Raw genomic sequence first — 17,552 nt, forward strand, 5'->3', positions numbered from 1 at the left:
TTAAGCTGTCCATTAGGATTTTGACTGAAACCCTAGCAGCCCACATAAGTATATAAAGGACCCCTTAGGCTCCAAAAACGTGGACAACTGATTCTCTAGGGTTTCCAGCCGTTTTTGGTGCCTCCTCTCTCTTCCCTCTTCATCCAAGTTGCTTAGTGGTGTTTGTGACTCCATTAGAGGTGCAGCACTTGAGGCACTAAGCTTTCTAAGGCCAATCCAAGCAAGGAATTGATTGTTATTGCTTTATAACAATCAAAGGTAATTCTATAAACCCTAATTCAGTTTGTAATTTGTTAGATCTAAGTTTGTTAGTCTTGGATTCAAAGCATGTGCAATAGAGAAACCTAGATCCAAGCATTAGGGTTTGTATGAGCACATAGGATTGTTCTTATGCCTAAAACCCATCAAAACTCACCTGAAATGAAGAAACCCAAGAATACTGCGATCCGTTCCCTGCTATACTGCTTGGTCTCACGGATCCACTAACATCGAATACCACATAAGATTTTAATCACCAATCCAACCCTCAAGTCTGACCTAAATTCAAACTTGGTCAAAATTCAACAGGGTAAACAAAAACCAAAGTCCAAGGTCAAACTAGTGAAAGATCGATAAGTCAACTCGGTCAACCCAATCGATTCAACCCAGCGAGCGTACGTGGGGCGTACTCTGGAGGTATGAAGGGCATACTCCTCTAAAGGCCAACATCGAGGCTATTGACTACGTATGCTGGACGTACTCCCAGGTATGTGGGGCATAATTCTAGACTTTGTTTTCTTCTTATAAAGTGCTTAATGTAATGACTTAATACTTCAAAATGCAGATCCAAGGTCAAAATGTCATTAGGAGTCTTTATGTTTCCAACTTTATGACATTGCATGCTCAATAAGTGCTTAATCCATAAAAATCCAACATCTTAATGCCATAAGACTCTCCATATCATGCATGGGACGAAACCAACCATTGTGACTCCATTTTTATGACTTAAGACCTCTACTAAGGTCTAAAATACAAATTAACTTTCTAAGAGAATGGTGGCTGATGAAGTGAGGGTAAATGGACTATAATGAGGTTTAAATATGAGTTACACCTCAAAAGATTAGGGTTTCCATATGGAGCAAGTACACCCAACGTACAAGATGTACACCCAACATACTAGGGCGCGCCCTAGTATGCTCAGCGTACATGCATACGCATGTTATACTCCCCCAAGACCAAATTTATGAAAATGCCACTAGGATCCTTTTTGCACTCATTCTTGAACTTAAGGAGCAAAAATGAAACATAATTAGATTATAGGGTTAAAATTAGAAGTATCTCATCATCGGGATGTTACACAACTTTTTGTCCGTTTCATTCCTTTTCTTCGAGAATGTCCACATTTGGATGCAAAATACAATTTAAACATTATAAGTACCAAATATATTTACAATTAACCAAATTATAGCTTAAAATATATTAAAATAACGCCTAAAAATGTATAAATATGGCACTATCAAAATACCTCACACTTGCCTTTTGTTTGCCTTCATGCAAAACTTTATATTTAATACATCACATAGAACCTTGCCTACCAATATCACACAAAACAATCCAATTTGAACCCACTAATTACGCCTTGCCTCGATGCATGTATTTGTGTCTAAATCCTAATTACTTTCCAACCCTAAATACTTACGATCCTCATAAACACTTCTCACTTATTTTGAACAACTTTCATTTTATGCATCCCTCTGAATCCATCCCCATAAGTCTTTCTTAACCTCAATGTATTTTTGGTTAAGCTCCCAAGCATACATATTAAAAAAATAACCTAGAAAGAAAATTCATAATAAGATAACTTTGACTTTTGGCAATTTTACCTTATTCTTTAGCTTGAGTCTTTAATAACTTGAGCTTTTTAATCTTTGTCTTATTCTTCATAACTTTGTAGCCTCTTATTCACTCATACTTTTGCAACCTTTTTTTTTCTTTTCTATTTTTCCCATTTTTTTTTCTTTTTTCACAACTCACTTTTTTCACTCAAAACTAAAAACCTGAAAATAAAAAAGATGCTTAAGCAAGGGAACTTCACTTCAACCCTTACTGGTTAAAGATATTAGTCTAAAGTGCAATGACTACTTAAGCTCTCCTATATACATTTCGGGTATACGATGCTAAACATATTATGTCCCTTAAACTAAGCATATCTGCGTTTTTGTCTCACGATTTGACTAAGATTGGGTAGCCATAAATACAATATAACACATTTGCTCAACTAAATCTTAGAGCTCACATCGAATCATCCCACATAACACTATCAAACTAGCCTAAATGCAATAATATATATATATATATATATATATATATATATATATATATATATATATATATATATATATATATATATATATATATATTTTAAAATGACTAGATTTTTTGGACTATTTATACATTCCTATTAATTTTTAAATTTCTAGCATTTTTCATTTTAATTACTTTCATGCTTGATAATCCTTTTTAGACCCCATACCTCACAATTCTTTCATACAATCTCCTCATTGTATGCTAAAAAACAATTAAATGCAATAAAATAGAGAAAAATGAACAAACTCCCCTAGGTAGTAGTGGCAAGATCGAAATCTGATCGTTGGTGGGAAAGCTTGAACATCTCCAAAAAAATTGTTGGAAACTGGACCCTCTACTTGTAAATGTGTATGTGTCGGATAACAATAAATCAAAGAACCATGCTTTTGACACGTGTGAAAAATGTGTATCTTTGATTTTTAGCAATGCACTTCATTCACGACGTGATGTTGTATCAAATAGAAACATGTCACATATATTAAGATCGCCACGACGTGGGGAAGCTTACGCCATGTCGTGGTAATTGATCTGGAAAATGTGGATCGTGAAAATATATTACCCCATGCTGTGGCATAAAAATGGTCACGCCGTGGAAACAGGGTGTCTTCGAAAATAGTTTCTGCCCATTTTTCCGGAAATTCTTCAACTCATCACTAGGCAGCTTTTAATCTTCTATTTACCCCCCCCCCCCTGCGGAAGTATTCAATAAACTCTCCCAAATACGACACGCACCCAACACTTATATAAAATTGTGGTCTTCGATTTTGTTTAAAACTCATCACAACTTTTTATTGTTTAATCTCCTCAGCTACTTTACTACAAAATGAGATACATAACTAAAGAAACACATCATCATTCAGTTAAAGAAAACAAATTCACAAAAATAAAATAAAATTAAATGCTAAAAATATAAAGCAAAAGAAAATGCAAACCCAGTAAAAACGTCTGGTTGCCTCCCGAGAAGCGCTTCTTTTGTGGAGTCTTGAGTTGGACTTCTTCCTTTCTACGTTGCATCAGGTGGAAGTGTAACCTCCGCGTTCTACATCATCTTGAGCCTTGTTCATTTGTAGGTAACCCTTCTATTAAATGCCCTTTTCGCGATTTTTTGCATTTTTGGGTTGGTGTAACATCCCAAAATTCAGGTATATCTATTTAACCCTTCTTCCTTTCCAAGTTGTCAAGTTTAGCCCGTAAAGGAAAATTTGTGCCATTGAGTATGTTGGGCGTACTGAAGAGTATGTTGCGCGTACTCATGCGCTTACAATAGACGTGGACTCGCCTAGGTACGTTGGGGATACCCAGGGTTACGCTGGACGTAGCGGGCCCAGATGCAAACCCTAATTGTGGCTTGTGCACTATAAAAGGAATGAGAAGGCCTTTACCCTAGCCACCATACTTCAGTGAGTGAAACCCTAAGAGCGCAAAAACCCATTATAAGCTTGTGTGTGTTCTTAAGCTTGAAAGTGCCATTTCAAGGTGGTGAAGGAGAAGAGGAGGCCATTATAGGAGCTAGAAGTTGGTGGACAAGAGTAGATCCGAGTTCTTCAGAGGTTGGAGCTTCTTTTAGAGGTAAAAAGCTCAAAGCTTTCCTTGTTATTTTTGATTTGTGTTCCATGGACCAATTTTTAAGGTTTTTGGTCCCAAGGTGGAGACTTTATGAGCAAGTGGTCTCCATAAGCTTAGATTTTCCATATTTTAGAGTAATATGAGTTTTAGGTTCATAAAAATCCAATCTTCGACGTGAATATTAAGTCATGCGTGAGATATTGGCTTAATGAGGAAAGAGGAAAGGTGTTGGAGTGATTGGTGACATTTACAGCCATGCAAAGGCTTAAAGGTTTCAACTTTATGGGTTAAGTGACCTTAGAAAAGTCAGATCTAGAGGTTGAGTATATGTCTTAACCGTTTAAGACCAAAAATCCATGAAAGCATGAGACTGAGACTTACGCTGGGCGTAAATCTCAGTATGCGCAGCGTAAGGGTCTGAGACCCCGATTCTGGATCACCGGAGTACGCCCCGCGTACAAGAGCTGGTACGCGTCACATACTGCCCCTGTTGACTTTCGTTGACTTTTAGGGTTTTAGTCAACATTTGGACTTTTGGGTCAATGAGGGGTAAAATGGTCTTTTACCCTTCTTTGGGATTATAGAAAGGGATTTAATATAGCCTTTGAGAGCCATTATTTATTTGAGGATAGTGTGTATGTGATTAGGTGGGGGCTAGATCAGTATATTCGTGTGCAAGATTATCCGAGTTACCCGAGGTGAGTCTTCTCACTATACATTACCTAGAGTGGTATCTATGTGTAGACCGGAGGGTCTTGTGTGCTATGTGTATGTATGAGATATTGTGCATTATGATATATGTACTATGTGTTGTATAGACCGGACCGGAGGGTCTAACGATATAGACCAGACCGAAGGGTCCAACGATAAAGACCGGACCGAAGGGTCCAACGAGCTATGACCGGACCAGAGGGTCCAACGAGCTACGGGACTGGAGGGTCCCGCTGAGACACATTGACTGAAGGGACGTACTGTAGCCTTGAATGGCGTATGTGTTGTATGTGGTATTTTGGGGAACTCACTAAGCATTTATGCTTACCGTGTTGTGTGTTATGTGTTTCAGGTACCAGTGAGGATCGTGGGAAGGCGCCAGCATGACCGTACACACATATGTAGTTTTATTTACATTGAGATCTTGGGATTTGTTTATCGAGATGATGTTGATACATGGATTTTGATATTACATATGAATTTTATTATATTTTGAAATGGAAAAATTGTTTTGAAAATTTACGTTGTTACAAGTTGGCATCTTCTTATTCCTGCCTCTTTAGCTTTTGTCTTGTCTCTCTCTGGGTTCATCTTGTCAAAATTTGACTTTATGATCTCTTCTTATTTTCCTTTAACTATCTCTGTGACTTGATCTGTTGGTCTCGTAAAAGCAAACACCTCAAAAATGATTCACGTTAAAATTGGAGGTTTCGAATGATGCACTTCTTTTTCTAATTTCTCTTTAGGTTCTTTATGCTCCATTAACTTTGTGTTTCCTTGTTTCAACATATTTTCCTTGGCACGAGATGGGAAAGGAAGCGGTGGTCGATGCGACTATATAACTAAAAAATCACAATCTTCTTTTATCTCCCACGACGTGACACTATTGCCTCCATGTCATGGCAACTGGGCAGAGTCACAATTTATATCTACTTTTTCTTCGAGTGACTGATTGGATTGCTTCTCAATTGAGTTGAGGACCTCCATATTCTCTAATTCCTCATCTTCTTCTGTATAAACAACCATGCCTTGAGAGATTTGGATTGGCTCGGTTTTTCTTGAAGGTGAATTTGGTAGCTTTTCTTGCACAAGCTTTGTTAATTGCTCGACTTGTTTGTGGATGCTCAAAATAGATGCTTGTTGATCTCTTAGTGTTGCATTAGTTGCATCATGTCTTTTTTCACTAGCTTCCATGAATCTAAATAGCGTTGACTCAAGAGCAGTTATCTTCTTGGATTGGACTTAGTCTAGTTAATAGAGATCATGCTCGATATGTTGATATTTAGTCGTGTCTCGGGCTCTCTTGTATTCCAATGCACAATCTTGTGTACAATGGGGTCCTCCACAAGCTCTGCATCTATTTTGTACCGAATAAATTGAATCACCCATTTTTGTGATCCTTTCGTCAATTATGTCGAGCTTTGCAATTATAGAAATAATGGCATCTTGGCCTCCACCTCTATTCGATTTCTCTCTAGTGATATCCTTTCTCGAGTTGTGATACTCTCACGAATGCTTAGAGAATTCCTCAATCAAAGCTTTATTTGTTTCCAAATCCTTCTTCGTCATGGGCCCTTGTGATTCTAGAAGTTGGTGAGTGCCCAAATTGACTCCGTAATAAAATATCGAGATTTCCTGTTGCACATTGAAGTCATGTTGAGAGCAATGTTGTAGCAATCTCTTGTAGCGCTCCCAAGCTTCGTATAACGAGTCCCCCTATAATTGTTTGAAAATTTGGATATTTCTCTTGAGTTTCGCCACCTTGGAAGTAGAAGTGAACTGATGAACAAAGTTGTCCTCAATTCAGTCCATGTCGTGATTGCTCCGAAGGGAAGTGATTTATCCATTCCTTAGCTTCACCCTTCAATGCGACCAACAAAATTCGAAGCATCACCACATCTCTACTCACGTCTGGTGCATTAAAATAGTTAGAAATTCCTCTTCTATATGCTCATAAGTGTCCTCATGCTCCTTCCCAAAAAAGGTAGTTCCTTTAGTATGCCAAGAATGTGCCCGGGAAGTTCAAACTTTGTCGTGGTTGGAGTTTTTGGTGGATCAAGACCCCATCTGTTGTGATGTCCCCCATATTTCCTGCTAAAACAAAACTAAAAAAACACGCATAAAACGAACAAAAACTGTATAAACAAAAAACTAACATATATATATATATATATATATATATATATATATATATATATATATATATATATATATATATATATATAACTCACATCGTGATAGGGTAATGGTTACGTCGTGGACCCTATATAAATAGAAAATTTTATTTAACGCAAAAAATAACTTTTTGCGGTTTTACCCCACAAAAAGGATCGATTAACTAGAAGAAATTATTTTCAACTAAAAAAATTTGTTCCCCAGAAATGACACCAAAAACTTGATGTGTAGTTTTAAATTTATAACCTAACGAACTTAACTAGCTAGAATGCACCTAGGCAATGTACCTAGTCGAATTATAGAATAGTTTAGGTAAGTCCTGTGTCGATCACATGGAACAGTATTTAATTAACAAAATATTTACTAAAAGTTAAAGTAAGAAAAACAACTAAAATAGGGGGTTTTTATTTGATTTTACAAGTTCAGAAAAACTTAAATTAAAATACCTAATTAATGACTAAAAATAAGATTTAAAAACAAGATTAATAGATACTTTCATTTAGCTTTGAATCCTTCATTTTTCATATGGTTGATTTCAAGACAATGGATTAATTTTGTTAGTTACCAAATAAAATTTAGTAGTCATCATGATCGTATTAACTAGCAGAAGTCACTTTAATAACATTAACCCCAATGATCATGCAAGTTAAGGAAACTCATTAATTTAAATGATAATTTGGACTCTGAATGATAGAATCTACAGACTACTATTATATGGTCAATTCTGGTAATCAAGCAAATAGTATGATCAAATACTGCTCTCTAACACATTTAAGCAACTAACATATCATATACACTAGGATATGGCTAATCTCTAGCTCTAGCAATTTAATGATCATAAATTACTAGGTAAATCAAGTTCATGCAATTAACTGCAGTTTAACTACACAATCTTGAGGAAAGGCAATAAAGATAGAAACTATAACAAGCTAGGTCTAGATTTATCAAAGAATATTTAAAGCAAAAGTAACTTCATAAATTCATCAAATAACAAATCAACACATAGTACTCAAGAGTTCATCTAATATAAATGAAAGCAACGATTATTAGCCCATAATCACAACTGGAAAATACATAAACACAAGGAAAACTAATCTAAACATTATCAAAGTAGGCAAACCGATTTAATATGTGTGAATCCTTGCTCCAATCTCTTTATCGGTTTTTCTCTAATCGAATTCAACCATCCAAGGGTTCTGGGAAGGGTTTTTCTTCGTCAATTATTGCAGCCCTCTGGCCTCCAACCTCTAAAATCGACTAAAAGTCTGAATATATACAGTTTCCTAAAATTCGACTGACACGACCTGGGGAATATATGCCACAACGTGGTGATGTGATTTAGTACCACACAAGAACTCGAAGACCGATACAAGGAGTTTTCGGTGATTTTTTTATTCTCATATCGCGAGGAAAGAGGTCTCACGTCGTGAGAACTGGGCGATATAATTTTTCACAAAAACGAAGATTGTCCGAAATTTTGTCTGGTTTCCAGAACATTTTGAATCTCATCAATCGGATTTACGAGTCATGAGATATGACCAAAATATTGGCGAGGCGTCAAGCAGTCCAACAACATCACTTTTGTATCTTTTTCAGCTCCAACTCCAAGTATCCAACTTTTGTCGGTTTCAATCATTTTCTTCGAGAATGTCAACTTTGGGCTGCAAAATACAATTTAAACATTATAAGTACCAAATATATTTGCAATTAACCAAATTATAGCCTAGAAATTTATATAAATATGGCACTATCAGTGGGCTTGATAGAGAAGAGTATTGATAATATAATTGATTGTATGGATCATCCTACCAGATTTCTCGTTTTATTGAGAGGTATATGGGCACAAAAATCTCATGTGGATGCCATTAGTATCACTTAGACTATGAAATAGAGCACTGTCAAATCCCCCCCCCTGCTAATTTATCACACTAAAATATTTGAATATCATATTTGAATTGATTTTTGATGTAAGCACAAAAATGATAAAATGAAGAGGATAAACCGATACAAAATGATAAAACTGATCTAGAAAAAAAAACATACTATTTTATTCCACTATGAATTTGAATTGGAGAAGTCTATACATCAGAGTGAACAATTTCAAAAAGAATTTTTTACGACAAAGTCAGATAACGAAAAAGGAAGTGTAATATGTTTTGATAACTAAAAGTGTTGACAAATTGCATTATATGTTTTATTATTTCCCAATAGTAAATAACTTGGTAACAAATGATGAAAAATGCTTTAACAATATGATTGAGTCTTTGGCACCAAACTAATGGTCAACGAGAAACTTGAAATCTAATTCTTAAAATGGTGAAGGAAGAGAGACTTTATGCCAAATTCTATAACACTCGTGCTCCAAATTAGTTAAGCTTACTTTTATCAAGGACTAAAGATGGAGTTTTGGAGAAAACTCTATGCCATGACATGGTGCAAGGATACCTATGACGTGGCAATGATTAAGAGGAACACATGTTTCTAATGAGTGTCACGATGTGGCAGTAGGTTGGCCATGACGTGGCAGCTGTTCTGGCCTAAGCCATTGATCATTTAGGGTTTCTTTCGTATTTTAACCCCATTAGCTTAACCTAGATTTAGGAAAGAACATGCATAGGGTATAGATGTCCATAATGTTTACATTTTTAGGGGTCATTAGCACCTCTAAAGTGCTTCTGGAAGTTTTGGATTGAAGATTTCTTAGATTAAGTGTTTGATGATCTAGTCTTGTGCTTAGAGTTTCCTTTTTGAACTTAAGAATTTAGATATAGACTTAAAAGGGTGTTATAAGTGATAAAGTTGGAAACTTTATCCATTAAGACCTTGGAAAGGACCACATCTGAGATTTGGTGCCATTATATCGGAAGAAATCAGTTTAAGCTTGATTAAGTTGTTTATACCAGTCTCCACAACGTGACCTTGTGCTGGCACGACATGACGACTAGGGAAAACTTTGACTGTCTTGGCATTTTGTGTTCACGACGTGGCCAATGAAGGTCACGACATGGAGGTCCACTGATGGCAATTTTTGACTTTATCGTTGACCATTAACTTTAGATTTTGGTTGAATTTGGTCTTGATGGTTGGATTTAGTGTGTAGACTAAGGTTGGACCTTGTATGTTTCGAAAAGGGTATGATAGCATATGTTGCGGGGCCTTGAATAACGGTTTAGTTGAATCATGAGCTAGGTGAGTCTTCTTACTATATTGTGTAGGATGCTAACTATCTTTGTGATGCTTGAATTGTGTGTTGGGATGGGCCCCTTGGCATTCTTGTTAGGCTGCACTCATTAGTATGTATGTTGGGTTAGGCCTATTCGTATTTTGGGATGGGCTGGAATAGGGTTGTTATGATGGGGTGAGCCCAATATGTAGGTTGAACCCATTGATATGTATGGTATGTGGTATTTTGGGGAACTCGCTAAGCTTTATGCTTACAATTTGTAGTTTAAACATTTTTCAGGTACTCCAGTTCTAGAGGGAAGGGCTCGGTGTGATCGAGTTGTATCCCCCAGAGTTTATTCCGCATTAGCTAGTTGTGATGTTACTCTGATGTTTTGAGAAAATTGTTACTTTTACTGTCTTTTGGAACAAATGAATGAATGGTTTGATTGGTTAAAAATGAAAATTTTATTCAGTATTTTGGGACGTTAAAAGTTGGTATCATAGCCTTGTTTTTGAGGGATTCGTGAACCCTCTTGGGTGTGTCTGAACTCAAACTGAGGAATTGGTAATCTTTTAAATGGTAATATGTCTTCTAAAAAGATTTTAAGTAAGTGATTCCCATAATACACATACATGTTGATATGTTATATGATACGAAATGTTTTCATGCTAGGATAAGGCTAAGGATACCTTAAGGAATTACATGATAGAATGGCCTAATTTGTGATGCCTTGTAGCCTAGGAGGAATCAGATGTTATGTTAGATTTGGAATCTATATTGGTGGAATTGATTGCTAAGTGTATGTTTGAAAATTGTATACGATTAGGATCATAAAGCCCTAGAATGACTGATTTAGCCCTATTTCCTATTCCTCTTGTGGTTGCGGTCTTAGGGTAGAATCATTTATTCGACGGTCTATTTGATCCCGTATTTTGTATAATTTGCATGCATAAGGCAACCGACAGTGTAAGTGGAAGTTCCTAGCATGGTAGTAGCATGTGAGTATGGGATGTCCTTTGATTGTTTTGTGGCTTATGAGTGTTAATAAATGAGTGTTGCTTGCTTTGTGCTTTGTGGGACTCTATTGATGTGAGTTAACTTGAAACAACCCAAAAATACGACCCAAAAATTTCATTTTCAATATAACCAAAACCATAAATCTGAGTATCATATAATAAAAACCACCGACTATGAATCTCAAACCATAGTAAAAATACTGTGAGGAAAACTGTATCACAACTGTAACAAAACATAATCAAGAAACTGAATCAACTCCCAGGATAAAAACTGAAGCTGTGGTGTGTGCGATGCCATCATCCCGAGCTCTTCCCTTTGCTTGCGGAAGTACCTGAAACCAAAACTGAAACTGTAAGCACGAAGCTTAGTGAGCTCCCCCAAACTACCACATACCATACAATGCATATAAAGCACGTATTGGGCCTTGCCCACTGACTGGGACCCCGTCCCCTGCATCGGACCGAAGTTCGAACTGACTATCTAGGACCCCGTCCCCTGCATCGGACCGAAGTCCGGACTAACTGATTGGGACCCCGTCCCCTGCATCGGACCGAAGTCCGAAGCTGACTGGCTGAGACCCCGTCCCCTACATCGGACCGAAGTCCGAAGCTAACTGGCTGGGACCCCGTCCCCTACATCGGATCGAAACCCGAAGCTGACTGGGACCCCGTCCCCTGCATCGGACCGAAGTCCGGACTAACTGAACACAGCATAACATAACATATCAACTAGCATAAACACATAAATCTTGTCTGAGCCACGGAGGCGTCAAACATACTAACTACTGCATTGGACCGAAGTCCAGAAATTACTGCTAACTGAACGGGCCGGCATTGTGGCTTTAGACCCGTTCCTACTGGAAGGAAACTCACCTCATGAACTGGCTGTTGTGTGTATGGCTCTGGAAGCTAACTGCTGGTACTCCGGTATCTCCCCGGCTACAAACCCATAACACACTCAATCAAATGCTAATCACTGCATTGGGGTAAAATGACTCTTTTACCCTTGGTCAAAGTCAACTCTCTTGATCACAGTCAACTCTCCTGGTCAAAGTCAAATCTCCTGGTCAAAGTCAACCCACAGTTGACCTGACTCGCCGAGTTGGGCCGCCAACTCGCCGAGTCCCTAGTCTCACTTCTCAACCCTACTCGCTGCTACTCGTCGAGTATAGCATCAACTCGACGAGTTCCCATTCGAATCAAAAACTCAGGCAATCTGCATCCGACTCGCCGAGTCATATGAACAACTTGACGAGTTGTTCTTTGAGCTAAGAAGATTGCCTTGGACTCGCCGAGTTGTATGAACAACTCGCCGAGTCCCTCCATTACTGAGTCTGACCTCAAACTCGCTGAGTCCACTCTACCACTCACTGGTCCCACTCGGCATCACTCAAAAAGGGAAAATCGGGGACTCGCGACTCGACTCACCGAGTCGTTCTTCCGACTCGCCGAGTCGCTTGCATGCAGCAATTCTAAACTCGATTCTACTTGAATCCAGTGTATAAAACTTATAGATCTGGGCTCCCTTAACTCGATTAGCACGTAAAGATTCTATCTTTACGTGCCCATATGCATCCATGAAGATAAAATGGCTCAAAAAGCATAATAAAGGCTAGATCTAGGGTTTTCATGCAAAGTATCTTCAAAAAGGCAATAGATCCGGGCACTACAACTCCTAAATGAACAGATCTAAGGATATCTCGACCTATTAGGGCATCCACACAATCATAAGGCTTGAGAAAAGCATCAAACTAGTTCTAGAAGAGTTCTAATGGAGGTTTAAAGCATAAAAGGGGAGGAAATCCGAAGAATACCTCAATGAACTCTGATTTGCCCTTGGATCTTTGCTCTACACCTCTTCTCCTTGCTCCTTTCTTCTTCTTCTTCTTCTTCTTCAAGCCTTCAAAATTTCACACAAGAACACTTAGATCACTCAAGGATGTATTAGGGTTTTCTCATAGCTCTCTGAAGGTGAAGGAGGCGAGATTGGGGGCTATAAGGTGGTTTAAATAGTGAGCAACCCGGGGATTTAGGGTTTCTTCCAGGCAGGCAGACTCGCCGAGTCCCGAATATGGACTCGCCGAGTCGCCGACTAACACGTGCTCGAAATCCCGTCCCTACTCGGCGAGTCAGGCTATGAACTCGCCAATTCCCTCTTGCAAACTTCTAATTAAATACTATGGAATCATCGTTCCGGAGACGGGTCGTTACATAACTATTAAGTGAATATGTTGAGTTACATGTTGCGAAGGTTAAATAATTTTAGAATGATTGATTCGGCCCTATTACGTGACTCTCGTTTGAGTCTAACCATCATATGGTTGGGTCTTTTAGTCGAAACATTATTTAAGGTTTGTCGCATGTAATTTTTTCATGAAGTAGTTAGCTAACATTGGTAGGATTTCTTCAACAGCTAATGACAGGGTGAGGTGGGGGATCCTAGGATAGCCTAGGAAGTGTTTTAGTGAGAATGGTGCACTATTTAGCGAGTTTTGGGAATACCAGTTTGAGAAGGTGAAATAGATGATTCAATATGATTCTTGAGGAAAGTATGGATAGGCGTGGAAGGTAGTATTGGACGTGTACTACTGAAAGCACAAGACCTATACTTAAATTGGGGAAAGTCATGGAGATTCTAGGAAGCCTATGGAATGAGGATTCTTTGGGTATTTTTTGATCATTTGTATGGTTGCTTTGCAGTATGGTGATGAGCCATTGTAGAGGAGGTTTTGGTTATAGTTTAGGTTCAGGATCTGGCGATGAGATGAATGATGAGAGGATTCGTGATTTCGTTTCGTCTAAGATCACTCACGGTATTTTGGATGCGACTCCTGTAATATTTGGTACCATCAAAGAGGGAATCATGGAGCTACTGGATGAGCGCTTCGGGGCTTGTCAGGCCGAGATTACGGTAGGATTGTTAGAGGCACAAACTCTCTTATTTTGGGCATTCAAGGCTTGTAGAGCCTTAGAGTTCTTTGGGGCTAAGGACCCCATTTCTTGCCGACGGTGGATTCTTGACATGGAGAATGCTCAACGAATGATCTTCTGTCCCAAGGGGTCGAAGACGGGATCCAAATCATACAGTGGGATCTATAGTCATGGCAGCCATGTCTTGGGATGATTTTGTGTCAAGGTTCATGAAAGATTTTGCACTGGCTATTAAGGTGCAATAATTGGAGAGGGAGTTTCAAGACCTTCCCTAGATGACAGAGACCATTGCGGAGATCATCACCAAGTTCAGGGAGAGGGCTTTGTTGGTTCTGTAGCATGTTGTGGATGAGGAGATGAAGAAGATGAGGTGCCATGATAAGCCGCAAGATGATATTTGGTAGTTTGTGAGCTTGTCAAACTGTAAAACTTCAGACAGTATGATTGCTAGAGCATGAGAGCTAAAGATTGAGTTGCAGCTTTGGTTAAAGTGCAGGCCCGAGCACGTTCATACCGCAGTGGGCTGGGCGAAGAGGCCCAAGATTCAGGATTCGCGATCGGGGGGCCATCACGGTCGAGGCCGTTGTGCCAAGTGTAGGAGAACTCAATAAGGAGAACTCAGTGGGCCGGGCGAAGAGGCCCAAAATTCAGGATTCGCGATCGGGGGGCCATCACGGTCGAGGCCGTTGTGCCAAGTGTAGGAGAACTCAATAAGGGATCTATCGTGAGAAATAGATGGGTTGTTTCAATTGTGATCGGGCTGCTCATTTCAGCGAAGATTTTCCTTAAGGCTCGATTTTGATGTGTTTTAACTGCAATCAGGTAGGCCACAAGAAGGCTGACTGACCGAGTTTGACGAGTGGAACTGTGAGGGAACTTGCTCTAGCTATGCTGATGATATTTGCATTTTAGCTATATTTTTATGTTTGATTTTTATCATTTATTGGCTAATTAATTGCATATTATGGACAAAAGATGCTTAATATTGTTCACATTATATTTTTAGTCCAAAAAAGAAGCTCGGAAGCAAAAGGAAGCAGGAGATATGAACGGAAGCTCGGGAACGAAAGAAAGAAGAAAGAAAGGCTAATTCTGAAGCTACTCGGTGAGTAGGATCGTATACTCGACGAGTAGACACGAAGATTCGCAAAGCGACACGTGGAGTCCTTGCCGTATATGGATTCCTCAAGGGGGACTCGATGAGTCAGTTGCCCACTCGACGAGTAGCCCCTGTTTTGAGAAAACTATAAATAAGCTTCACAAACTCGAATTAAGGACTCTCTCTGGATTTTTGGTGGAACACTTGGTGATTAAGGAAACCTTGGAGCTCTGGAAAACAATTGAAGAACCCTAATCCTTCATTCTTAAGGGATTAAGGCACTTTAGGTTTAATTTTCCACTTTTCTTTTGAATTGAATTATGTTAGGATTATTTGAATTTGTTTTTAAGCTTTCACACACTGAATTCATGAACTAATTTCATTAGTTTCTGTTTGGGGAAACAATTTTGCTCCTATGGTTTAATTTACTCTTTTGATTAATTGTTAGTTGGTGATATTGTTAAATTAAGTTTGTTAAAAACCCTTATGCATTAACCATAACTGTTTTTTGTTAATTGCTAAGTGATTAAGCTGCATAAACATCTCTTAATTGCTTATCTCATAGAATTTATGTGAACACAATACTATATGCCTAGGAATAATGAACATGAAACTGGGATTAATTAGAGAATGGGTAAACTAATGTGTGAGCTTGTGTGATATACCATCAACAAGAGGTTAATTGAATCACCAAATTTAATTAGCTAGCTACAAGTCTTATTTAACCCGAGTAATTAACCTAGGAAATCTATTAGTTTAATCAACTGGCCATTGCTTGAATTGGTATGTTTTCTAAGGATTAGTAATAGTGACTGCGAATCTAATCACCAGAGTCGGTAACCAATAACAATTAATCTATCATATTATCATAAAAATTAACCATAGGAGTAAAAAAGTTGAACCTAAACAGAAACCCTTTTTGATCATTGAATCTAGTTTGTTTTTACGTGTTTTCAGCTTTTAGTTGAGTAGTTAAGTTTCTAGTCCTGCAAAACTAGAGAAACCCCTATTTTTTATCACTTGTTTTTAGTTAATTCTAGTTTTTAGTTTTAATTTTTCGTTCCCTGAGTTCGATACCCTACTTATTTAGCTTTACCACAATTGATAGGTCCACTGCCTTTGTGTGTCAATTTTATAATTGAAAGTAGGATTAAAACTAGTTTGTTCCACACACACCAAGTTTTTGGCACCGTTGCCGGGGAACGGTTCAAAAATTAACACTAATTTCTAGTTTCATCGATCCTTTGTGTGAGACTTATCTTGCACAAATTTATTTTTAGGTAATTTAGTTATTAGGATTAGTTTTAATAGTTTACAGGTTTAGAAATTTAATTAGTAACTTTTTCTGTTTCTGCCTTGAACTCGCCGAGTGCAGTCGAAGCTACTCGGCGAGTTCGTCGCAGTTTCACACTTTTGTTTTTATTTTCTTTTTGTTCTTTTGACGCGTTTTACTTACTTTGGTTTCAGTTGTTACATGACTCGAGGATCCAATACGCCTTTGGTCGCTCCACTTGAAGACCCGGAGTCCGCTCTAAAGAAGAACAAAGGAAAAGCCGTTGGAGAATCCACTTCTTCAAAGAACTCGCCTTTGAAGAATCTAAACTCCGTTTTTAGCAAGAAAAAGAGCAGCAAATCAGGAGCATCCATCACCGCTTCTTTGGCAAACGAAGACCCAATCAAGGAAGACATTGTGAACGAGTCTGAAAGGGAAGAAACCGAATTTGGAGAAGACATCGATCTAGAAGGTGACTGTGACAACACCATGGCGAACATCGATGAAGTTCCCATGTGCGAATGGAAGAAGAGGATATGAGATGACACCGGCCCGGGACTTGTGCAACCCGCAATTCTCGCGACTGCCACTTTTGAGCTCAAGGGTCACATACTTGCTCAACTCAAGGAGATCCCCTTTTACGGAAAAGACCATGAAGATGCTTATAAACACTTGGATGAAGTCAATGATGTAGCTGATTACTTTAATGTTCCAAATGTGCCTCGCGAAACCCAACTGCTTTGTATGCTCCCAGTTACATTCAAGGGTGCTGCGAAATATTGGCTCAAGTTACTCCCTCTCGGATCCATCAATACATGGGCTAAGATGAAAGAATAATTCATTGACCAGTTTTTCCCACCTTCTAAAATAGCCAAGTTGAAGAAAGCTATTGCCAACTTTGAATAACAATCTAGAGAGTCCCTTTATGAGGCATGGGAGAGATACAAAAGTCTACTAAGGAATTTCCCACATCATGATCTTAATAGCCAACAAGAAGTCTCCATCTTCTATGATGGAGTCAATGTTACAACTCGGCAACTCCTTGACTCGCAAGGACCCCTCACAAAGAAGGCACCCCTGGTGATCAAGGAATTAATTGAGGAGTTCTCTAAACATTCTAGAGAATATCACAACCCACAAAATGAAGTAAGTAGGGGTGTAGTGAACACAGTTAACGATGGCATGGCGGCAATGATGGCTAAATTAGATAGTTTAGATAGGAGGATGACTAAGATGGATCAAACAATCCATGTTATTCGGGTAGGATGT

General features: G+C 38.5%; 2 non-coding genes across 2 annotated transcripts; one reads left to right on the top strand and one right to left on the bottom strand.

The window, feature by feature from the left end:
- The first annotated feature begins 6,271 nt into the window (after window positions 1–6,271).
- Window positions 6,272–6,378, top strand: LOC111876749 (small nucleolar RNA R71). Its single transcript, XR_002845097.1, has one exon. It is a non-coding gene; the product is annotated as a small nucleolar RNA R71 (small nucleolar RNA).
- Window positions 6,379–17,156: 10,778 nt separating this feature from the next.
- On the bottom strand, window positions 17,157–17,263 carry LOC111876750 (small nucleolar RNA R71). Its single transcript, XR_002845098.1, has one exon. It is a non-coding gene; the product is annotated as a small nucleolar RNA R71 (small nucleolar RNA).
- Between the last annotated feature and the right edge of the window lie 289 nt (window positions 17,264–17,552).

The sequence above is a fragment of the Lactuca sativa genome, chromosome 2 (genome assembly GCF_002870075.4).
Source record: "Lactuca sativa cultivar Salinas chromosome 2, Lsat_Salinas_v11, whole genome shotgun sequence".
NCBI classification, from domain to species: domain Eukaryota; kingdom Viridiplantae; phylum Streptophyta; class Magnoliopsida; order Asterales; family Asteraceae; genus Lactuca; species Lactuca sativa.